The sequence below is a fragment of the Staurois parvus genome, unplaced genomic scaffold (assembly GCF_062004578.1).
Source record: "Staurois parvus isolate SC_StPar_1 unplaced genomic scaffold, SC_StPar_1.0 ptg000204l, whole genome shotgun sequence".
In the NCBI taxonomy this organism is placed as follows: Eukaryota; Metazoa; Chordata; class Amphibia; order Anura; family Ranidae; genus Staurois; species Staurois parvus.
Window position 1 is genome coordinate 196603 of NW_028318000.1, and position 25892 is coordinate 222494.

A 25892-nucleotide genomic window follows, 5' to 3' on the forward strand; every position below is an offset into this window, starting at 1 on the left:
GTTTAATGTACAAGGGCCATGAGAGCTTGGGGCCCTCTATGATGCAGTATTTAAGGGCAAAAAGCTCATAAGGAATTGTTTAACTGAAAATTTGAATTCCTTACTTTGAGCTACAAAGAAGGGGTAATGCTATTTTTTTGTACTCTGTATAAGGTGTAAAATACATTTGAAAGAGTTGTTTCTATAAGCATTTATTTGTAAAGATAATGTTTGGTACAACCTTGGTTATTAGCTTCTTTAGTAAAGTACAGCATCCCTGACAAAGTTTTGAGTAAAGAATGCATTGGGCATACATGACATCAATTCCTTTCCAACACTGCTTATGAAGAAAAGTGATACTGTATAGATTATCCTGTATACTGTTGGTATATATGTTGGTGTGAGTGCTATTATGGGTTGTAAATGATTTTCACAAACTAGATCACACCACTAAGTCTATCCTTACCATTAAGTGATCCAGAGGAATATCTATTAATGGGGATGAACTTTGATTTTGAGTTAAAGGGGCATTCAACCAGAACCCAGCCAGTTTGGCTGACAGCTGAACAATTTGGTTTTATTTGGCTAGTTTGCCCATGCAGATATTTGTCTGCTATTTGAAAAAAAAAAAAAAAAAAAAAACAGCCAGGGTACCCAGGTGATGTCCATGACTAAATATGGTCATGGTCATATTTAAATACAGACCAAGCTCTTCAACAAATGTGACAGTGACTGGAGTTAGGACAACCTATAACCCTGCAAGGGAACCTTGAGTGGTTACAGCAACAGCATTTTTAAAAAATCCTCATACCATATAAATACATATTTAAATAAAGGTTACTAGGTATGCAATGTTTCGATTTGTCCCAAACCCTGCCTCTGCTACTTTAGCTGGACACCTTGGTCTACAAATAAAGTGGCAAATATATCTCTCTAAATAAAAAAAACATATAAAAACAGCGCAAATAAATATCATATGTACAACTCAAAAAATCTCAAATAATACAGAGAAAATGTATTGTTGAAATAGTCCCACTCCAAAAATATAAATAGAATATGGTGAATAGAATAAAGTCATTGTTCCAAGACCCTTGACCAGTATTCACACCCGTTTGTGTTATAATCACACACCGCACTCACCAGATATTGGTGAATAAAACGCCTTAAATTTGGACTCAGGAATCCTAGATCCCCTCGAATTAGCCTCCAGTCTCCAGGTGTAGATAGAAATCCCCCAATTGTAGGTAAGACAGATTGCTCAGAACTCCAAACTGGAATTTGAATCAGCCTCCAACCTCCAGGGCCACCAAAGATCACTCAGAGGATGGTGCTCAGCACTGTGCCGATATTCAGGAGAGCCTCCATGTCACCACAGGAAGTGGAAATTCCGTATTCTGATTGGTCAGACCCCAGAGAGAACCTCCCACATCACTGACAGACCATTGTCAAAGTCACACCAGAGTTCCCTCAACATCAGCTCGGGGACATGTGATTATAACACAAACAGGTGTGAATATTGGTCAAGGGTCTTGGAACAAGGACTTTATTCTATTCACCATATTCTATTTATATTTTTTGGAGTGGGATTATTTCAACAATATATTTTCTCTGTATTGAGATTTTTTGAGTTGTACATATAATATTTATTTGCTCTGTTTTTATATGTTTTTGTTATTTTATTAGTGTTATCACTAAGGAGCAGCAGCCATTTTTTGTGGGAATTATTTCACAATATTTTTTGGCGCTGGTGATTTTTTTGTTTTTGTTTAATATCTCTCTAAATGCACATCAATTGAAAAGAATTACTATACTTAATTACACTAGCCAAATATATTCGGATCAGAATAGTGTTTTTTTGTTTGTTTGTTTTTTTTCTTTTTTCATAACAGTGCTCCTTTCAACTTAGTTGAAAAATTATGTCCCTTTTGTTATAGTTGATGAATGTAATAAACGGAATCTGTTCTGCCCAGTTTTACACTTCAATTAGCCCAGGCAAGTCAAAATATAGGACGTGGTATGTATACAAAAGCACAATCACATAAGTGCACAATCATATGTTTAACACATGTTCCTCACTTGATATCCACATAATAAATATCTAAATATGTGTAGCTTTAGCTCAGATATCTCTGATATGTGGAAGGTTTAAATATCCCTCTTGTTAAATAAAATGTGACTATGCAAATGAAAACGAATTAGTAAACCAAGCACACGCACACAAATGCAGAACAATTAGAGAAGTTATTATTAGTCATAAATAATAAATGTGTATTAAAAATAAGTTGGGCGTAGTCATAAACAAGATTTCCTCCACCCTGGTGTGACTTCATTCACACAATTAACTTTTCAGATTCCTCAACACTTAAGGACTAGAGAGTTTAATAACCCTGGCTGTACAAAATAACACCAGCAATGCACAGAAACACTAGCAGGAAACTTTTCCATAAAGGAATTGCCTACCTAATATAACACAAAAACAATCATTCCGAATTTTCTTTGTAGTTCTGTGTAACCATTTCCATTGTTTGGAAGACTGAAGATGTACCATTCAGACAGAACAGCCCTCATAGGTCACTGTTGTTGTGTTTGGTCATTTCTCAGTACCAGATTTCACCACCAAGAGGAGCTGCAGACTTCAGCTGAGTTCTCGTAAGGTTGTAAGGCCAAGGAATACTGGGACTCTACCAGGTTCCATGAAACCTGAATTCTGATCTTAACTGATTGCCCTCTGCACTATAGCAGAAGTACCGCTATAGGGCAGCAAAGCTGCGCAAAATCACGTATATATACGTGATTTGCATTTCCGGGTAGGGGGTGTGCATGCATGCACGCCGCCCTGTCCATGCTGCTATTGGTGGCTAGAGATGTCAATCACTGGGTCCCGGCTGGAACTCAGCGATCCTCAGGGAAAGCTGACAGGGGAGAGACCTGTGTGTAAACAACAGGTCTCTCTCCTGTCAGCATGGACATGCTGTTTCGTATCGCTCTGCACAACAGAGATACAAAGCAGCATGTCTCCCTAGTAAAACACAGCACACACGGTAAAACACAAACAGCACACAGTTAACCCTTTGATCGCCCTAGATATTAACCCCTTCCTGCCCAGTGTCATTAGTACAGTGCCAGTGCTTTTTATTAGCACTGATCACTGTATTAGTGTCACTGAGGATATCAGTGGTAGTTAGTCAGTTCCCACCCAGTGTTAGAATGCCTGCCGCAGTCCCGCTATAAGTCGCTGATGTCCGCCATTACTAGTAAATATATAAAAAAAAAAAATTTCCAGTATACATACATTTGTAAACTATAACTTTCACGTAAACCATGTAATTTACACATACTGGGATTTTTTTTTAGCAAAGACATGTATCAGAAGATTTTGGCCTAAATTTATGAAGAAATTTGTTTTTTTACATTTTTTTATTGGATATGTTTTTTAGCACAAAGTCAAAAATATAGTTTTTTTTTCAGAATTGTCATTCTTTTTTTGTTTATAGCACAAAAAATAAAAACCCGCAGAGGTGATCAAATACCACAGAAAGAACGCTCTATTTGTCGGGGAAAAAAAGGACGTAAAGTTCATTTATGTACAGCATTGCATGACCGCGCAATTGTCAGTTAAAATGACGCAGTGTTGTATCACAAAAAACGGCATGGTCAGGGAGGGGGGTAAATCCTCTGGAGGGCAAGTGAGTCCAGACCTCGTTTATGGAGCCAATATAAGGTTTTACCACTTGAAGAAAAACATTTATTTTTTGAGCATTACAACATCACTTGACTTAAGGTTCACGATAGATATTTTAGAATCTCTGTAGTCAGGCAGTGCAGAAGAAGCCCCTTATTTATTTCATGACAGGTGTACTTTAACTTGATCTTTAACTTGATCTTTAAAACAGCATACATGGTATTTCATGATATTTTATCATTACTCTACATGTAAAAGAAAGTGTTAAAGTGGAACTCCAGAAATGATCTTTTTTTCAAACTTACATTTGTTTAGCTTGGCTCGATGTAGGTATCTACATATGATATCCGGAGGGCTGCTGAAAATCACTGTAGCACTCCATGCAACATACAGGGATAGCTTAGATCTTCCGGGTGCTGCTCTAGCACTTTCTCCTCTGCACACTGAACACAAGGGGTGGATTTACAAAAACTGATGTACTCAAAATCTGGTGCAGCTGTACATACTGTAGTAGCCAATCAGCTTCTAAGGCCGGCCATACTTGGGTCAAAATTAGACCGATTTTTGTCCGGAACTCGGACCTAAGAATAATCGGCCAATTATCGCTCTGTTAGTGGGTCAATGGCACCGGCTGATTTTCGTGGTTCCTTCCCTTTTCGGTCATCGGGCATGTTGAACAATTCGTAAAAAAACTACCGATTTTCAACTCAATGATGGTCAAATCGTACGATCGTTTTTCCAAAAAGAATATGCGCATGAGCTGGGACCTGGAAGGAACAGAAGTTTCACCTGTTATATGGGGTGAACTTTATGACTTGGTTGGCCGATTTTCGAAATCATTGATGGCACCATCGGATTACCGAGCAAACAACGGTTTCAATTTTCGGACGAAAAATAGTTCGGCATTCGAACCATGTGTGGCCTGCATAAGGCTTGGTTCGCACCTATGCTTTTTGCTTTTGATCTGTTTTATAATGGTTTTGCATTGTTTACACATATGTTTTTGCTGCGTTTCTGCAAAAAGCACTAAAAAAACACATTGGTGTGAACCGGGGGTCACTTCAGCTTGTTCAGTTAAGCTTTGGCAATAAAACTGGAAGCTGATTGGCTTCTATGCAGAGCTACAACAGATTTTGATCTTTCCACTTTTAGTAAATAACCCCCACGTGGTTACTTGGCACTACCGTTATTTAGAGAACACCTTGTATTTTTTTTATAGAATACAAGGTGTTCTCTGATTGGATGAGGTGGAGAACATGGCGTCATCTACCTAATCTAATCAGGAAGTGCCTTGTATTCAATAAAAAAAAATACAAGGCTCTGTCTAAATGGTGGTGGTGCCAAGCAAGCGACCCCTTTATGCTCAGTGTTCAGAAGGGAAGCCACTGGAATAGCCCCCGGAAGATCATGGCTATCACTATATGCAGTGAGGTCTACTACAATGATTTTTAGCATTCCCTACAGCTCGCAATGCATATATTAGAGATGGATACTTACATTGAGCCAAGCTGGACCATTGAACGTTTATAAAAAAAGATAATTCATGGAGTTCCACTTTAAGTACAAATGGCATGAACTTCATAAGAACGTGTTTTAAATGTAATTGGATTAATATAATAGGATTCATAACTATAGGCACCCCAAGGTGTCAGAACAGTCCCCAGGGTACCAGTGATCCTCCAGAGAGTTCTATGAACCCCAGACACCCCACATCACATGATAAAATGCCCAATGCCTGAGCAAACTAAAGAAATCAGGCTTTGTCATGATGGGCACTGGGAATGTGGAGAGATGCCTAGGCTCTTGCTTTTTCGCACCAAGTTTCTCAAAGGGTTCTGTAGGATCTTCTCCCAGGGCAGGATATGCTTAGAAGATGGCCCAAAAGTGTATTCAATATAATACCGTACAGGAAGAACATGAACTGTCAACATGAAATCGAAGAGAACATAAAGTCATATATTTATTTTAGAGATACAATTGTTTTGACACACACCTAGATTCCTGACAAGGTGCTCATATGTGTTATTATTCTGTTCAAAGTGACATATAAATTAAATACAGCCTTACCATCAGTCTTGCACAGTTGTACAAAATCTTCTGTGAAATTGTTTACTCTCATTTTAGTGCACACTGAGTTTCTCTCAATGTGTATTGGAATTTGCAGCAAGTCAGATGGAGCGTACTTTATTTCATGGCTTTAGGACCCCCAGTATTATCTAGCTCCTTACACCCCACCCTGACTGTCTCTGGCCTGCCCATTTCAATCATTGGATTTCAGTTTTTTCAATCACAGAGGCTCAGTATCACATGTGATTGGCCCTGTGCTGAGCGCATGAACTCTCCTGAGAAAAAAAACCCCTCTTTAGCAATACAAACCAAACTGAGCATGTGCATCTTGCCCCCAAGGCTGTGTTATCAGCAGATGGATTAGGGACTGTAGAAGAAGGGGAGGATCAGAGAAGACAGGATCAAACTCCCTTTTCACACAATGCGGATTAACCCTTTAGGTTCCACAGTGAGTATAACAAGCATGCACATACAGACTGATTTTACTGTAGTAACACTTTAAACAAACAAGTGTGGTACTGACGGATTCCTGTCATAGACATAGAATCATATAAAAGGATCCTAGATGGAATAATTTATAAGGCCTTTAAGAAAAATGTTATACATAAATGATGTGAATGTACAATATATATGTAAAGCGCTGCGCAAATTGACAACGCTATATAAGTACCTGTAATAAATAAAGATAGAAAGAAAGAAAGAAAGAAACAGTTGAGTTCTTTAAGGTACACCACCTGAAAATACCAGTGTGTTATGCACTGCCTAAGGTGAATAAATTATTTAGAGACCCTCCTGGGAGACCTATCATCTCTGGTCGAGGTTCCCTTACAAAGATAACTAATTAATACATTTATTGTACTTTACAGCTGTTTGTACCTAATCCTTTTTTCTTATGTAAGGGATACCTCTCATCTTTTGACCCTTTTGCATGACATTAGAGTTCCAGAACACACACTTTTAGGCTCTCTACTCCTTCATATGGCACCAACAAGAAATACAAATTTTAGAGAAGACACTCAAGGCAAAAGTATAAGGGATAACATAGTATTCATTTATTACAGGTACTTATATAGTGCCATCAATTTATGCAGTGCTTTACACATACCGTATTTTTCGCTCCATAAGACGCACCTGACCATAAGACGCACCTAGGTTTTAGAGGTGAAAAACAAGAAAAAAAAAATATTCTGAACCAATGGACTGCAGACACAGTACAGGAGATGACCAGAGACTGCAGACAGTACAGGAAATGACCAGAGACTGCAGACAGTACAGGAAATGACCAGAGACTGCAGACAGTACAGGAAATGATCAGAGACTGCAGACAGTGCAGGGAATGACCAGAGACTGCAGGGAATGACCAGAGACTGCAGGGAATGACCAGAGACTGCAGGGAATGACCAGAGACTGCAGGGAATGACCAGAGACTGCAGACAGTGAAGGGAATGACCAGAGACTGCTGACCTTTGGGGAGGGAGGGGGAGCGGGTACCTGAATTTGACAGGTATCCACTCCCACTTCCGCGGAGTTGTCCTTCCCTCTTCTTCCCGGGCCGGCTTCTGTGACAGCCGGGTGCCCACTGCGCATGTGCGCTTTGTGAATGGCCTGGCGCCTTCTGGGACCTTTCATGTGTCCCAGAAGACACCGGATCATTCACAAAGCGCAGCACATGCGCAGTGGGCACCCGGCTGTCACAGAAGCCAGCGCGGGAAGACTGCAACGCTGGAGCGAGCAACAGGTAAGGCCCTGCAGGAGAGAACAGCTGAGCGGCCGGCCTGGTATTCTGACATGGTGGCGGCAGAAATACCGGACCGGCCGCTTTATATTCGCTCCATAAGACGCACTGACATTTTCCCCCCTTTTTTGGGGGGAAAAAAGTGCGTCTTATGGAGTAAAAAATACGGTATATTGTATAATCACATCAGTCCCTAACCCTCAAGTGGTGTACAATCCAAGGTTTCTAATGTACATTCATACATACACATACTAGGGCCAATTTGTACAGGAGCCAATTAACCTACCAGCATGTCTTTGTGGGAGGAAACTGGATTACCTGGAGGAAACCCACGCAGGCACAGGAGGAACATGCAAACTCCAGACAGGTGGTTCCATGGTTGGGATTCAAACCAACAACCCTAGTCCTGCCTTCTAACCATTTAGCCACTGTGCTGCCCCCAGTACATTTATAATAGAACTTTTAGAGTTACTTTTAATGCATAACAAATTCTATTTTCATGGATAATCCTTTTGTCAGGGCTAGGGTATAGCAATTGGCACTACATGTCCCCGGCATATGCCAATGTCTACCATAGTGATTGGGAGAAATGGCTTTTGGACGGTGGCCACCATTGGTGTAACTTGACCAAATGGTATTATATAAAGAGAAAAGATAGATTTGGAAACTGGAGGCAACTACCTCCTCCCCCCCCCCAGCCCCCATATCATTGTTACTATTCAAAATGTATACAATAGGAATACAAGAGTTATTGTTTTTTTCCTAAGAATTTTTTTACTCCTAATATTTATATATATATATTATAAATATTTATATATTTATTATAAATATTTCTTCAATTTTCACAATTTTTTTATTGCTAATGTTATATGAATTTGTAGCAATTTCTTTGTAAATGTTTATTTCAGGGAGTAGAGGGCACTTAAAAGCTGACCTTTATTTCAGGTGTAAGGTCCGCTTTAGGTAAAACTTGCTGGTCTTTTCCCTCCCCAACCTGTGACTATGCACTGAGACTTAATGTATATGTATATATTTATTACAGATACTTATACAGCACTATCAATTTGTGCAGTGCTTTACATATATATAAGGGGGTACCACCAGTCCTTCTGTACAGGGCTCAGTCCTGCAGGGGGGCCCAGGCAGCTGGGTGAATCGGATGTGGGCAGGAAAGGTGAATGGGGCAATTACTGGAACCAATTCCCTATATGGCTCTCTCTGCAGCAGTTGAAAGCTGGGTTCTTCTCCTCTCCCCGCTTTCAGCTGCTGCAGAGAGAAACATACAGGGGATCAGTTCCAGTCATTTACCAGCCTCTTCCATTCCTGAATGTACACAATGAGTGATCTGTACTGATCACTCACTGTGTTCATTAATAACTGAACCCTAGTAAACTGTGTTTTTTTTGTGGGCATGGGGGGCCCTGTTGGGTTGGCTGTAAGGGGCCCTGTGGTTTCTAACAGCAGCCCTGTGTATATATTGTATATTCACATCAGTCCCTAAGCCTCAAGGTGCGTACAATCTAAAGTCCCTACCTTACATTCATACATACTAGGGCTAATTTTGACAGGAGCCAATTAACCTACCAGCATGTCTGTGGAGTGTGGGAGGGATCTGGAGTATCCGGAGGAAACCCATACAGGCACAGGGAGAACATGCAAACTCCAGTGCCGTGGTTGGGATTTGAACCAACGACCCTAGTACTGCCAGGTGGAAGTGCTAACCATTTAGCCACTGTGCTGCCCTCACTTGGCTCTCTCCTCCTATCAGTGTGTTCCTTGTTAGCATATGAGAACTGCAGTACAACTGACTGGCTCATTGTGCTGCTTCTCCCTCTCCTAGTCTGACTTGAAGCCAATTTGTTCAGAGGCTTGCAAGGGGTTGAAAATATATCAAATTAAAGTGTTACTAAACCCAGGACCCTACATTCACTATATCTGGTCTCCCACAGTACACAGAACATGGAAATTCAATTATTTTAGTAAATATAAATTGCTTAATACATTTTCTCATCAGTAGTTAGAGCAGTCTTGTGACTTCTAGCAGTTTCCAGCAGAGCACATGTTAAAGCTTGTAGGAGGAGTTTTCTTTCTGCTCTAGGAGGATGCAGTTGTCCTTTAACCCATGTAGAGAGTATTGCAGTATCAGTGATAAGACCCAGGCTGTGAGTGCCATCATTCACAGAGCCTATTATAGAGGTGACCCGACGCAGTGATACCTGTCCAAGGGATCCTGAAGGGAACAGAAACCTGGCCTGAGTTTGGAGCAGATGACTTGAACATACCTGATGAGAAAGTAGTAATCTCAAATGCGTGTTTTTGGCGTGCTTCTGGTGAGTGCGCCCTTCACTTATTAAGTCACATCATCTGTCACCCCTGCATAAGAAATACAAGCACTTTGGTTGTGATCTGACAAGATCCTCACGTTCAATTTTTTGGCCTGTGTTATCACTATTACCACCATCATGTGGTTGTAATTATTCTGCACTTTATATTTATTCGATTTTAATGCTTTCATTCATAATAATTTTTTATGTCGTTATTTTAAGACATATTTATCACCTTTTACCTCCCTTATGATTGACTGAATCATTCAGCTTTTCCATATATTACTTTGTATCAGTGCTGCACCTGTTTACACTGACATTATTGGGAGGTTTATGGTTGCCTTTGGTGTTCTAGCAGCTGTTGTGTTGTTGTAGCGCTCATTGAAACTTCTTCTATAGCTAATGCAGAGTATTAGCCTCTTAGGTTCCACAGTGAGTATAACAAGCATGCTTTACTGCATATACAGACTGATTTTACTGTTGTGGGTTTAGTAACACTTTAAGGTTCTTACAATGCTTGTAGTAAAAAATGAATTTAATGATGTATTAACCTCCCTAACGGTATTCCTGAGTGTAGCTCGGGGTAAAATGTCAGTGACAAAAGCGGTAACCCCGAGCTACACTCAGGCTTACCATGCGGCACTGCATAGGGATTCCCTGCAGCACTTACCTTGTCCTTCGCTCCCGCGATGTGTCCCCTGCAGCGTCCCCGGCCATCTCCTCCGGCCGATGCCGGCATCCGGCTTCTGTGTTCCGGTCCCTGTGACGTCAGGACATACGGGCGCCGCCGGCGGTGGGAAATTTGAAAATTTTTAAAAATGTCATTTTTTTCAAAACACATTTTTCATAGTAAAACATTGCTGTTTCAACCCATTTCACATACATATTGTCCCTAGTGCTTTGTCCTGTGCCCTGCCTGCGTTTTGTCTGTTCTTTCTGCCTGGAAACTGAGAAATGTCCATGGCATCCAAAAAGTGTCCCTTTAGGTCAAAAGCGGGTTTAGACCAGCTAGAGAACAGCGATAGTAAATTAGAACCACTTGCAGAATTGAGTGACAATGATTCATGGGGAAATTCGTCATCATACACTGAAAACGATTTTGCGACTTTGCTCAGCAATGTGCGAACTTGGCGCTATATTTCAAATTTCAGTGTTTTCGGTTTGATTATATTATTGAATTAAATGTATTATTATATTATTATTTTTTATGATTATTTATTAAATTATAATTTATGATTTTGTGTTTCAAATTTTATCATACCCGGGATGTTTAATAGACTCTTGTTTGGACAGATTTCAGTTAGTTATTCCTAAAAATTACAGGCCTACAATAAAAAAACTACTTATTTCCATGCAAAATAATGGTACCACTTTCAGCACCAAAAATCTGAAATAATCATACCACTAGGGAGGTTAATGAACGCAGAGCTGCATTATGTGTCATTTCTATGAGCCTGAGGTTTAGCTTTAGGGGTAAAGTACAGTATATAAATGTAAATAGTGTGGTAAGTTTGCTTCCCTTTAACTTCTAATTAGACTTACAGATGCCATGCCTCTAGTTCCATAGTCAGCCTGGCTAACACTTCCCCTACCCAGTCCCACTTGGCTTGACTGACAGCTGGGACTGGCCTGATGCCTACTTTCCAAGCATACACCATATACAGAAGAGGGATCTGAATGGAGCTCTATCCCCACCTTGCTCAGCTTGATTGACAGCAGGCACTGGCCAGATGCCTCATCTTTGACCATGGTTCCTATGCAGAGCAGGGATCTGTGCACAGCCCTTGTGGTTATGTGACTGTCAAATTAAATTCAATTTTAAGGTCGTTGGCAACATTTTACTTTTTTACATATACATAATTACATATGTGATAGTCTGCTTGTTAATATAAGCTTTAAGAACACTTTTTATATCAGAAATACTTGTGATGTGTAAACCAATATAAACTGTTAAGAGACAAACAGAATGCACCAGCCTAGTGCATTATCCCAAGGTAAATTTATTAAGAAAATAGTAAAATCATACTCGCAAACAATATGTGAAAAATAGCATAACAGGTACAGTCACATAGTGCAATAATCGATGAAGCCCAATGGACCCCAAATCTCCTGAAAGGTGCCGTCCAAGGACCTAGACAAAGGCGGACGCGTTTCGGAAACAATCCTTTTCCTCAGAGCCAATATACCCAGATTGTCTTCAGAGAAGACATTTTACATCATTTTATATCATAACATATTAAACACTTTGGCAAAATTTTAAATATAGCAACTCTCGATTATATTTTTAGGTGCTAATACAGGTCCTTGCAGGAAAAAAAAAGTGAATATGACCATTTCCTAACAGTAAGAGAATTATGGAATTACCATTAGGAATGTTTTCTTTTAAACTGGTGTGAATTGGATGGTCACATGATGTATCAAAAGCAACAAGTTATTTTTTTATTGTGAATAAGAATACTTTCAAGGAAAATAAACTACAGTAGAAGAATTATAACCAATTCAAATGAAATATCAGGTATTGTCACCAGAGACCTTGACTGTACAATTAAACAATCACATGCTTCACGTGTACTGTAGAATAGAATGTGTATGATACAAACAAATCGTCATTTTGCAGTGAAAGTAAACCTTTACTAGGAAACGAATGAAAGCTTCCATTACTGTCCTGCAGCTGAAAATGCTATTTCCCTAATCTAAATTGATCTTGAATATGTATGCAGGTCAGGTGTTCTGACTTCACTCTGCATACTTGTTCTGGGTTTGTGATTTATGTTGTAGAATAGTCTGAAAGCCAGAGACAGCCAAGTAAGCAAGCTGGCCATAAACAAAATGAAATTCAATATTGACTGGCCAAATTTTGATCAGTGTGTGGGCTGCCCTGCACAACAAAAGTTATATAATACATAATAATGTAATCGCCTTTGGTTGAAGGCAAATGTTGGAAAAAAATTCCATCAACAGCTGCTAGGGGCTGCAAACAAGATAAAATGTCTTGGGGGAGAGGGGGGAGTCCTACATCCATCTTATTTGTGTGGATGGAAGAATTGTTTGTTTTGGGGGGTTCTTCAGGCTAAGTAAGCAGTGGTTACAGAGTCAGTCCACTGATGTTACACCCCCATTGACATTGTGATTGGATTAATGTGGCTATAAATACTGAGCATGTTCCTGATACTCAGAACTGAAGAAGCTGTTTGGATGAGCAGCAAAATGTCTTTAATATTGCAGAACAAGTCCAAGTGACTAACTACTACTAACTATGCCATGACCTAGATAAATAACCTTCTTGCACCTCAATAATTGATAAAACCAGAACTTTTTATATCATCTTATTTACCAGGAAGCTCTAACAAACTCCACTAACATCAGAGATACTGGAATCCTCTACAAGCACTGAAATACCATACTGTGATAAGATACTGGATTCCCTACTGTGGGCAAAGGGAAGCATATGAGCCTAGCCTAGCTTTGGGTGGCAAGTTTCAGCCCATGTTGGGTTTTCCCTTGTTCTATGATACCATTTAAACAGAGGCAATAGTACTAAGTCTAATAATGGTGTAACATGCTATTGGTATGTTCAGATATAATGCTTATTTCATTAAACTGGTACAATAAGGCTTACCTGTAAGTACAAGGAATATCTCCCAAACATGCACCTTTTAGAAGATATTCACTATTTCTGCAGCCGGTGACATCACCAATGAATGTGCACTGCACTCTGAAGGGGCAGCCTGTTGAGTATGCCATCCCTTCAGAGGGCTGAGCGTCGATTATGGTTCCCATGTGCATGCGTGGGTGTGATGTCATCACGGCTTTTCAAATGGCTAGAGCCAGCAAACCTGGAAGGAAGACCAGTGAAGATGGAAGCCCTGTCAGCAGTGACAGCATGCCGCTGGAGCGCTTTGTTTTAAGGTAATTATTTCATAATGTGCTGCTATGTAATGCATACTAGCACATTATGCCTTTACCTTGCAGGGGGAAGCTTTATTTTTTTACTATCTTTACTACCTCTGTAATAGTCAAATTTTTTTGGTGCTCTGTGGATGGGACCACACAATAGGCTTCATCGAATGCATCCTACTAAGGCTGCCCATACATTGCACAATTTTCTTTTAGGTTTACCAAAACCATATAAAATGAGGTCAAACCCAAACACTTTCAATTTGTATGCAATCAGGCAGGCCCTTACATTACATAGAATAATCAATAGATAAAATCAAAATATTTTTTATTATTATTACCTCTTCCTAATTAGGGAGCCCAGAAGCGGATTGCTATGGTCATCACCGACTCACCAGTAAGTTATGATGGGGTCCTCAAAACAGAAACACAGTAATGAACACTAGGGGTCAGAGGGATCGCTTCAAAGTTTAAAAGAGAACCAACAGCGGTGTAATATAAAACTAACAGCTTTATAAAGTTTCACAAAATGGTAATAGACCTACTAGGCCAAGGATATCCTCTATTCACATGAATAAAATAGATAACTATAACATGACCCAGGCCACACAAATTGTGAGTATTGACATAATGCAACTACCTTACTTCTTATATGAACACTAATTGTGAGTCAATAACAACCGGAGTCTCGTGCAATGGGGTCACCCACATTGGGCCAAAAGGCAAAGCCAAGACTCTGGAAAATGGACTCTCCTACCAGAACATAATCCGCTATGCATGAGCAGCACACAAATATTAACAAAAGTTGGACAGAGGGCTCACAATTTAGCCCAATATTAATACAGGGCCATAAAGGCCAATCACATTTACTAGGGGATGAATTCCCTGTTAACCACAGAGATATACTGAATGTGAGCAGTTATGCCAAGGCTCACAGCTGAATGTTAAATAGTTGGAAGCCTTTGGTAAGTTCAGCCAGTGACCCACTGAGCCTGATCACAGGTTATATGAACATTGATTGTAATATCCAACTTCAATGGACAACAGTAGACAAAAACCTTACATTACATAGTTGAAAGTAAATCTAAAGGAAGTTGAACAGGAAAATTGTATAATATATGGCCAGCTTTAGTGTTGGGTGGATGGTTCCTATAAATCTATTGTTCTACCACTGAATTGATTTGTTAAATGTAATGAATATGTGTATGTCTGTAATTCCCAACCCATGGCTCTGTGTAGCTGACAAACACCACCAGATTTATATCTTCTGCCCCTCTAAATCCCAATACACGCGATGAGAAAATCGGATGAAAAATACCACTTTCGAAGTGATTGTCCATTAATCTGATTGTTAGTATGCAGCTTTCAACAGCCGATCATGACAGCTAATGCAAAATTATCTGAAGGCACAAGCACAAAAAGGTTTCTTGTACGATACCAAAACAAAAATTTTCGCTTAACCTCCCTGGCGGTATTCCCGAGTGTAGCTCGGGGTAAAGTTTCAGTACCAAAAGTGGTATCCCCGAGCTACACTCGGGCTTACCATGCGGCGTTGCTCAGGGATTCCCTGCAGCACTTACCTTGTCCTTCGCTCCCACGTTGTCCCTCCTGCAGCGTCCCCGGCCATCTCCTCCGGCCGATGCCGGCATCCGGCTTCCGTGTTCTGGTCCCTGTGATGTCGGGACGTACGGGGGCCGGAACCGGCGGCAAATTTAAAAATTTTAAAAACTGTGATTTTTTTGTAAACGAATATTACATAGCAAAACATTGCTGTTTCAAAGCATTTCACATACATTTTGTCCCTAGTGCTTTGTCCTGTGCCCTGCCTGCATTTTGACTGTTCTTTCTACCTGGAAACTTAGAAAAGTCCATGGCGTCGAAAATGCGTCCTTTTAGGTCAAAAGCGGTTTTAGACCGGCTAGAGAACAGCGATAGTAAAATCAGAACCACTTGCAGAATTGAGTGATAATGATTTGTGGTGAAATTCGTCATCAGACACTGAAAACGATTTTGCGACTTTGCTCAGCGATGTGCGAACTTGGCGCTATATTTAAAATTTCAGTGTTTTTGGTTTGATTATATTATTGAATTATATTTATTATTATTATTATTTTTTATGATTTATTAAATTTATAATTTAAGATTTCGTGTTTCAAGTTTTATCATATCCGGAATGTTTACTAGACTCTTGTTCGGACAGATTTCAGTGAGTTATTCCTAAAAATTACAGGCCTACAATACAAAAACTACGTATTTCCATGCAAAATAATGGTACCGCTTTCAGCACCAAAAATCTGAAATAATCATACCACTAGGGAGGTTAATCAGTATGGTATTCATCCAGAAAAAAATCGAGTGACCAAGCCAACATATGCCAAGAAACAAAAGAATATATTACAATACAATAAATCACTTCTGAAGTTGTAACCTTAGTAACCTCTTCATTTTCAATATGAGATTAGCATGCAAAAAAAACAAATGATCATTGGTATAATATTCTCATTGTGTATATGAGGCTTTATACCAGTGGTCTCCAAACTGTGGCCTGGGGGCCAGATGCAGCCCTTTGCTTGCTTTCATCCGGCTCATGGGGCACTATTTCATCCACTATTTCATCCACTGACACCAACAATGTAGCATAATCCCTCCCACTGACACAAATGAAGGGCACAATTTCTCCCAATGACACCCAATTATGAGACCCAATGACACCAATGATGAGGCACAATTCCTCCCAATGATAGCAATGTTGGGGCATTGTTTTTTCCATCTAATCTTGGGACCTTTTCTGCTCCCAATGGCCACAGTCCAGCCCTCCTAAATTCTGAAGAACAGTAAACTGGCCCTTTGTTTAGAAAGTTTGGAGACCCCTGCTTTAGACCAACTGTCTTGTGCTGCCTCCTGCTATCCCAGTTACCTCGTTAGCCCTAAGCCTAGTACACATAATCAGAAAATCGTGCTTTTGAAGCTATTGTACAATAATCTGATTGTTAGTACAAGGCTTTTGTTAGAAATTCTTCAAAGGGACAAGCACGAAAGTTTCTCGTACGATACCAGATTGTACGATTTTTGTTTAATCAGAACAGTTTTCGTCCGAAAACACAATACAATACATCACAACAGTTTTGAATATGTATTCTTTCATACAAATGTTTTTGTAACTTTAGTAACTTCCTGACTTTCGATATGAAACTAACATGCAAAAAAAAAATATAATTTGTCTGATATTCTCATTGTGTGTACTGGGCCTAAGTATCACACTAACAACATCAGATGTCATAACCACACAAAGGCATACTGAGGATAGGGCAGCAAAGTGAAAAAAAGAGATTATCTTCCCAGTTGGTATCAGCACACCTAGAACTGTCAATTGGAAGAAGAGAGCAAGTTCTCCACTATCAGTTTGGTTCTAATTGTATGAATCCAAAGTAGGTAAAATGTGAACACACAGTACATTAGTGCAGCAACAAAATGCTCATACTGTGCAGGGAGAGCAATGATACACACATAATCTGGTTGTACCGGTAGGCATGGCAGCAATCTGGAACCTTTTATTATAAATGGAAATGTTTTACTGACAGTCAGCCATATGATGTGTGGATGATAGTGTACCACCCCTCGTAGCCCTGCTGTTCCTGGCCACAGCTTATGTTGGCAATGCCGAAATTTGGCTCTGCTCACAGAAACTTCTTATTTAACAGTTTATTAACTTTCAAATACATATAAAAAGAAAGTGCAATTACCCTTCACTACCCCCACTTCTAATAATTCTCAGCAGGCATCCAAGGCACCTACTGCACACCTCCACCCATAAATGTTATGCTATTATTTCCATAATTACTTTTAATATTAATAACAGCATTAACAATAACATTCTTTTAATGCTGTTTGCATAGTAAGTGTGGCAGAGGGTGAGGACTGGTGATTTGTGTCATGGAATTTCCATTAAAGGTTTAGCCCACCCAGGAAGACATCAGTTGGTTGCATCAGTCTCAGTTGAAAGCTGACTTGTGTTAACTTCTGTGCTACGTATCCTGCAGCAGTGATGTGACTTGTAGCAAAACCGATTGGGTTTCATTTTATTTCTCTAAATCAAACAAGCAGTTTTAGAGTCAGAGAATGGCAGCTTCCATCCATAGCTTCTAAGACAGGTGCTTTACAGACATTTTACCTGAGGACATATTTCCATTACCATTGCCAGAATAGAAATGTCAGTTTCACATCATTTGAGAACAATCATGAAGACAGCTTCTGGAATTAAGGATTTCCATGTTTTCTCGGATGGTTGTGAAAGAGGCTTTACTTTAAAGAAATTGCTAATAAAGGGATAATGTAAGGTCTTCTGAAAAAACTGGGACTACAGCCATGTGTGTCCTGTTTGACCATGACAGTGAGTGTCTGTGGACTGATGAAGTGGCAGTACATAAAGGACTGGCTGTGTTCTTCATCCAATGCTTTGTGTCGAGGCGTTGTAGAAATATATCATCCGCACAACATGTAGCAGAATTTCTTCCAGGACTAACAGTAGCTCTTTATTCACTTAGTTTTGCCATTTCTTCTTTTCGGATGATGAAAATAATGGTATATATTCTCTGTAGCCCAGCAGAACAGCCAATCGCTGTGTATTCTCAGTATGACTTCTCAGTCTGTAGCTCTCCTAGGTAACTGCACTGATTACTCTCTTCCCCTGGAATCGAAATACTGGCAGCCTAAACAAGTCAACCATTGACTGGAGCTGCCCAGTCTTTCAGCTGCGGAGGATGTCTGTGTCTGTGTTTTAAGCTATTTTTAAGGAACTTCATCCTGGGTTTGATGTGAATCACATAGTTTCAGGGTTATATGAAAAGAGCTTTATTTGGTATGTACAAAAGCAAATTTTTAAGTGTCTTGAGCTTTTTTGCATGCAGTCATGCATATTTTTAGACGGTGACATCATCTTTAAAATCTGCTTACACTGTACCTTTGTGGAGCTGCCAAAGTTGCCACAATTTAAGGTTAATTTTATTTATATACTTTTGTATAATGCATTGCAATTTGACCTGGCAGCATTTGTTCACAATATAACATAAGATCAGCCTTTCCTAATTTTCTTACAACTAAACCAGGGTATAGAAGTAAATACCTGAATCTTCTAGGACTGACTTTGCAAATGAAGCTTGACCCATTGGGGTTAACTTACGGCAATTATGCCCCATACAGTGGCGTCCCGAGGCAGGTGCGGGGGGTGCGGCCTGCACAGGGTGACACCGACCGCACGGGGTGACACCGGACCCACTCCACAAAAAGGTAACATGCGGGGATCGTCAGCTTTCTTTACAACCTACCTTTTCGTGGAACTGGTCCAGTCTCACCCCGTCAGGGGTGGACTGACCATACGGGCACTCGGGTACTGCCCGAGGGCCCGGGCCATTGGGGGGCCCCATGAGGGGCTCTGTCACTGCCCCTCTACTTGTTCCTGAGCATTAGTCGTACAGCTGTCTCTGTACAGGGTGCTCTCCTCAGCAGCTTCCTTTAAGTCCCCATAGATCAGTGACGTGAAGGTCCCCACACACACACACACACACACACACACAGATCCCCTAACCTGAGGACAGAACGAAGACAGCTGAGAGCAGACAGCACAGAGAGCCTGTGTCCAGCCGCAGAACAGGGAACACCCCCTCCGGGAAAGCCGTGCATGGCAAGCTGCGCCCCTCCTTCGCAGCACGGCCACTCACTGCTCTGGCTCTGCAGCTCTGCTGTGAAAGGGGCTATGAAGGTGGCAGATTTAACACAGCAGCTCTAGATCCTGCCTGAGACTAGGTGAGAGCAACCTGGGGTCATAGTTGTGAGTAGCAGACATACTGAAAATCCCCCTCAACCCCCCTTTCTCTCTCAACTCTGTCCCTCTCTCTCACCCCTCCACTCTATCTCTTGCCCTCCCCTTGCTCTCACCCCCCTCACTCTATCTCTCATCCTCCCCTCTCTCTCACCCCCTTCTCTCTCTTGCTTCCCCTTCTCTCTTGCCCGTCTCTTTCTCTCATTCTCACCCACACCATTCCTTTCTCACTCCCCTCTCTCTTTCTCACCCCCCTCTCTCTTGCCCCCATCTCTCTCTCACATTTCTCATCCCCCTCTCTTTCGTTCTCTCAGCCCCTCTCTCTCCCACCCCCCCTCTCACCTCCTCTCTCTCTTACCCCCCCTCTCTTTCACCTCCCTTCTCTCTCACCCCCACCATTCCTCTCTCTCTCTTGCCCCACTCTCTCTGACTCCCCTCTCTCTTACACCCTCCTTACCGTCTCTCTCACCCCTCTCTCTCACCCCCCTCTTTCCTCCTCTCTCTCTCTTACCCCCCTCTCTCCTACTCCCCTCTCACTTACCCCCCTCCCTCTCTCTTACCTCCCTCTCGCTCACCCCCCTCTCTCTCTCCCCCTCTCTCTCATCCTCCTCTTTTTCACCTCTCTTTCCATCTCTCTCTCATCCCCTGTCACTCTCTTCCACCTTCTCTCTCGCCTCTCCTCTCTCTCACCTTCCCTCTCTCTCTCAACCCCCTCTCTCTGTTATACCCCTTCTCTCTCTCATCCCCCTCTCACACCTGTCACCCCTCCTCTTTCTCACCCCTTCTCTCTCTTCCTTACCCCTCTCCCTCCCTCTCTCTCACTCACTCCCTCTTTCACCCCTCTCCATCTTACTCTCCTCACCCCCCCCCCTCTCTCTTTCTCACCACCTCTTTCAACCCCTCTCCATCTTACCCCCTCAACCCCTTTCTCTCACACACACCCCTCTCTCACCTCCCACTTTATCTCTCCCCCCTCCCCCCCCTATTCCACCCCTCCCCTTTCTCCATCTCTCTCCTACTTTTCCATCTCCCCCATCCCCCTCTCTCCTATTCCTATCTCTCTTCCCCCTCCCCCTCCCCCTCTCCTCTTCTGTCTCTATCCCTCCACCCCACTCTTCACCTCTTTAATATGTAACAGGAAATTCTGTCATAATTCAGAATCTCAGTAAAAAATGCACTCTGTCAGTAAAGTTTCCATGTAAAAAAAAAAGTTGTGGAGAAGTTGGCAACCCTATCAGGAAGGAGCTGAGTGGGAGCTGAATGCCCAAACAAAGCAATTAAAATGTATTAGGGCCCAAGTTTTGATCTTGTACACAGGCCCACTGGTTTCATAAAATGCCCATGGCTGCATCAGAAAGATAGCTGCTGCACGTTCTCCATCTTTAAACCTGAAAGTGCCCATTGGCTTCTATAGAAGGAAGCCAGGAACTTCCATGCAGGCTATACTGCAGTGGATATTTAAATGCCATATCTATGCAGCAGAGTTCAGGGCCTGTTCTGTGCACAATTAGGCACGGCCACTTTTTTATTTTCTATTTATTATTTATTATTTCACTCCCACGTTTTGTCACTTTTTCTTACTTATGTGTGTGTGTTTTCACAGGATGGAGGGTGTGGGTCCTCCGGCCTGCCCTGAAGTCTAGGGGGAGGATGTGTGGCCTTTTGGTTCCTTCCTCCCCTGATCCCTAGGGGGTTTTCTCTTCGGGAGAGCCCCCTGACCAAGTACTGGGTGTCCGGCTTCGGCTGGACACAAGGAACGATGGTCCACCAGGCCTTTTGGCCAGGAGGACCAAATGGGAACCTTGTCCTTGTCAGGAGCTTCGTGCCCCGGGGGATCAGGGTAGCGGTCAGGCCCCTTTAGGGGTAGGACAAAAGCACACCCCTAAGTGCACTTTTTCATGTGGTGTTTTGCACTTGCACTTTTTTTGTGAACACTTACGGGTTTTTTCGTTATAGTTGCACGTTTGCAGACTTAAAAAAAAAAAAAAAAAAAAAATCTATGCAGCAGAGTTATAATGACCAAATGATCAGGCTCACAGAGATTCCTGGAGGCATGGTTGGGAAGCCTACGGGCACCTGGCAGGTTATCAGATAGCTGCCATCTTTGAACCTGTCATGTCTTTGGTGGCTTCACCAGCAATGGCAAGGGGAATCTCTGTGAGCCAAGAATTGGGCATTGGCTCATTCCTGAACATGAAGGCGCAACAGCTTCTGCAGTTTGCTGATGGGCCCTTCTGTGCAGCTGGGATGCAATACTCTTGTACCAAATTGTATTGTAACTGTAATGTCTACCTTCATTTTGTAAAGCGCTGCGCAAACTGTTGGCGCTATATAAATCCTGCATAATAATAATAATAATGTGGAGGATGGCTGCCACAAATGCATGTAATGTAGGCAGTGCAATATGTAGATGGACCTTTGTGTGGGTGTGGCTTGAGTGTGGGTGGGGACACATGGGGCCCCATGATCTCTTATTGCCCGGGGGCCCAATGAGTTGTCAGTCCGCCCCTGCACCCCGTATAGGTTGCATGCCGGCTATCCCCGCAGGATAGATGGGATCTGTGGATTGGGGAGCATAGTGGATCGGACTGCAATCCATTATGCTCCCCAATCCGCAGATACGAACCATCCTGCAGGGATCATTGGCATGCTACCTATACAGAGTGACAACGGACCCGCTCAACGAAAAGGTAAGTTGTAAAGAAAGCCGACGATCCCCGCAGAAGGGATCGGATCTGTGGATTGAGCATAATGGATCGGAGTCCAATCCATTATGCTCAATCCGCAGATCCGATCCATTCATTGTCAGAGGGGGTGTCACCAAGTGTTACCGCACCAGGTGAAACCAACCCTAGGGACGCCTTTGGCCCCGTACACACTGAGAAAATCGGAGTAACGATCGTTCGATGTTCCTCGATTGTTTGCAGCTGGTCGAAAGCAATATACTTTTGCTGCATGAAAAATATTGTACGAAAAAGGCATTGGGTACGAACGTTTTAGCGTAGGTGTGGAAGTGATGTAATGTATGTGTGACCCTGTAGCCACACCTTTCAGTGCCATAATTATTATCTCCCCATCGACGGATCTTTTGTGACGAATTGTCAGAATAGTTCTGGATACCATTTCCGAATGTTATCAAATGCAGCAACTGAATCACAACCTGCACCTCCAATGCCACCTCCACTAGCACCACCGCCTCCATCATCACTGCAGCATACACCACAATGACATTATCCCGCACCTATTCGTCAAGCCTCATCATGGTGCCAGGATTATCATTACACAAATCTTTAGTTGAATGGTACAGTCTGTTTGCTACAATTTCTTGGTTTTCTGGACGTTTAATTGTTGACCTGATATAAAGCACTTTGTTGTGGATTTGCATCTAGTTTGATGGTTATATTTTTATCATAGTATATACAGGTGAAACTCAAAAAATTAGAATAGTGTGCAAAAGTTCATTTATTTCAGTAATGCAACTTAAAAGGTGACACTAATATATGAGATAGACTCATTACATGCAAAGCAAGATAGTTCAAGCCGTGATTTGTCATAATTGTGATGATTATGGTTTACAGCTCATGAAAACCCCAAATCCACAATCTCAGAAAATTAGAATATTACATGCAATCAAAAAAACAAGGATTGTACATAGAACAATATCGGACCTCTGAAAAGTATAAGCATGCATATGTACTCAGTACTTGGTTTGGGCCCCTTTTGCAGCAATTACTGCCTCAATGTGGTGTGGCATGGAAGCTATCAGCCTGTGGCACTGCTGAGGTGTTATGGAAGACTAGGATGCTTCAATAGCGGCCTTCAGCTCTTCTGCATTGTTCGGTCTCATGTCTCTCATCTTTCTCTTGGCAGTGCCCCATAGATTCTCTATGGGGTTCAGGTCAGGCGAGTTTGCTGGCCAATCAAGCACAGTAATCCCACGGTCATTGAACCAGGTTTTGGTGCTTTTGGCAGTGTGGGCAGGTGCCAAGTCCTGCTGGAAAATGAAGTCAGCATCCCCATAAAGCTTGTCTGCGGAAGGAAGCATGAAGTGCTCCAAAATCTCCTGGTAGATGGCTGTGTTGACCCCGGACTTAATGAAGCACAGTGGACCAACATCAGCAGATGACATGGCTCCCCAAATCAACACAGACTGTGGAAACTTCACACTGGACTTCAAGCATCTTGCAGTGTGTGCCTCTCCATTCTTCCTCCATACTCTGGGTCCTTGGTTTCCAAATGAGATACAAAAGTTGCTCTCATCATAAAAGAGGACTTTGGACCACTGAGCAACAGACTAGGTCTGTTTTTCTTTAGCCCAGGTAAGAAGCTTCTAACATTGTTCAGGAGCGGCTTGACAAGAGTAATACAACATTTGAAGCCCATGTCCAGGATCCGTCTATGTGTGGTGGCTCTTGATGCACTGACTCCAGCCTCAGTCCACTCCTTGTGAAAGTCCAACACTTTTGAATGGCCTTTTCCTGACAATCCTCTCCAGGCTGCGGTCATCCCTGCTGCTTGTGCACCTTTTTCTTCCACACTTTTCCCTTCCACATAACTTTCTAATAATGTGCTTTGATACAGCACTTTGGGAACATCCAACTTCTTTTGCAATTACCTTTTGAGGCTTTCCCTCCTTATGGAGGGTGTCAATGATGGTTTTCTGCACAACTGTCAGGTCAGCAGTCTTTCCCATGATTGTGATTCCTACTGAACCAGACTGAGAGACCATTTAAAGGCTCAGGAACCCTTTGCAGGTGTTATGGCTTAATTAGCTGATTAGAGTGGGACACTTTGAGCCGAGAATATTGCACCTTTTCACAATATTCTAATTTTCTGAGATTGTGGATTTGGGGTTTTCATGAGTTGTAAGCCATAATCATCACAATTATGACAAATCATGGCTTGAACTATCTTGCTTTGCATGTAATGAGTCTATCTCATATATTAGTTTCACCTTTTAAGTTGCATTACTGAAATAAATGAACTTTTGCACAATATTCTAATTTTTCGAGTTTCACCTGTAGTTAATAACATTTATTGTTGAAAATATACAATTTTTGTTTTTTTACATCAACATGCAAACACACACATTCATTGTGATACAGGGGCATATGTAATTTTTTTTTGGGGGGGGGGGTTGAACACCACTGTTTACTGACATTAATGGCTATTATGCTTACCATGGTTTTTATTTTCTTTAGGTTCTTCTGGGTCATAAGCAGTTTCCGATTATGCATGTTCTTTCGTATCCAATTTTTCTCGTATGAAACCAATACACATTAAATGAAAATCATTTGTTCTGTTCCCGTACAACAAACATTTTGCAGTTTGTCCCTTTGGTAATTTTTGTTCGGAAGCTCTGAATTGGCTGTCAAAAATTATGTACACTCCATTAGAAAATTGCACGATTGTTCATCATAAGAATATGTTTGTCCGATTTTCTTATAGTGTGTATGGGACATTAGACTCCCAATCATGTGCTGTTTTTTTCTTTGCATATGATTGGGTATTCTTTGCAAAGTGAAATTTCTACACATTCTCTGGAGAAAATTTGAGAATTTGCCCCAAAGCTTAATGAAATGGTAAAGCTCCACTGACTTCTATCATGCAATCACGTGCAAGCAAAATGCTGTTTTTTTTTTCTTTTGCATGAGATATGGGTATTCTTTGCAAAGTGAAATTTTATCTCTGGGGAAAGCCCTCTCACAGCGCACTGTTGACTCATGGTCTGGAAGTGTTCGAAGCAATACCTCAGCAGTAATATGAATTCTACGTATGGGTTCCAACAGTAGCTCTACACCAGAAGCACCGAGCTAGCTGCTAATTGTGTTGCTTTGGAGTAAACAAGACTGTTGCTTTGTGAACTCTGTGCAATCCAAGATAATACATTAACTTAACCTCCCTGGCGGTATGATTATTTCAGATTTTTGGTGCTGAAAGCGGTACCATTATTTTGCATGGAAATATGTAGTTTTTTATTGTAGGCCTGTTATTTTTAGGAATAACTCACTGAAATCTGTACGAACAAGAGTCTAGTAAACATTCCGGATATGATAAAACTTGAAATCATAAATTATAATTTAATAAATAATCATAAAAAATAATAATATAATAATAAATTTAATTCAATAATATATTCAAACCAAAAACACTGAAATTTGAAATATAGCGCCAAGTTCGCACATCGCTGAGCAAAGTCTCAGAATTGTTTTCAGTGTCTGATGACGAATTTCACCACAAATCATTATCACTCAATTCTGCAAGTGGTTCTGATTTACTATCGCTGTTCTCTAGCTGGTCTAAAACAGCTTTTGACCTAAAAGGACGCTTTTTGGACGCCATGGACTTTTCTAAGTTTCCAGGCAGAAAGAACAGTCAAAATGCAGGCAG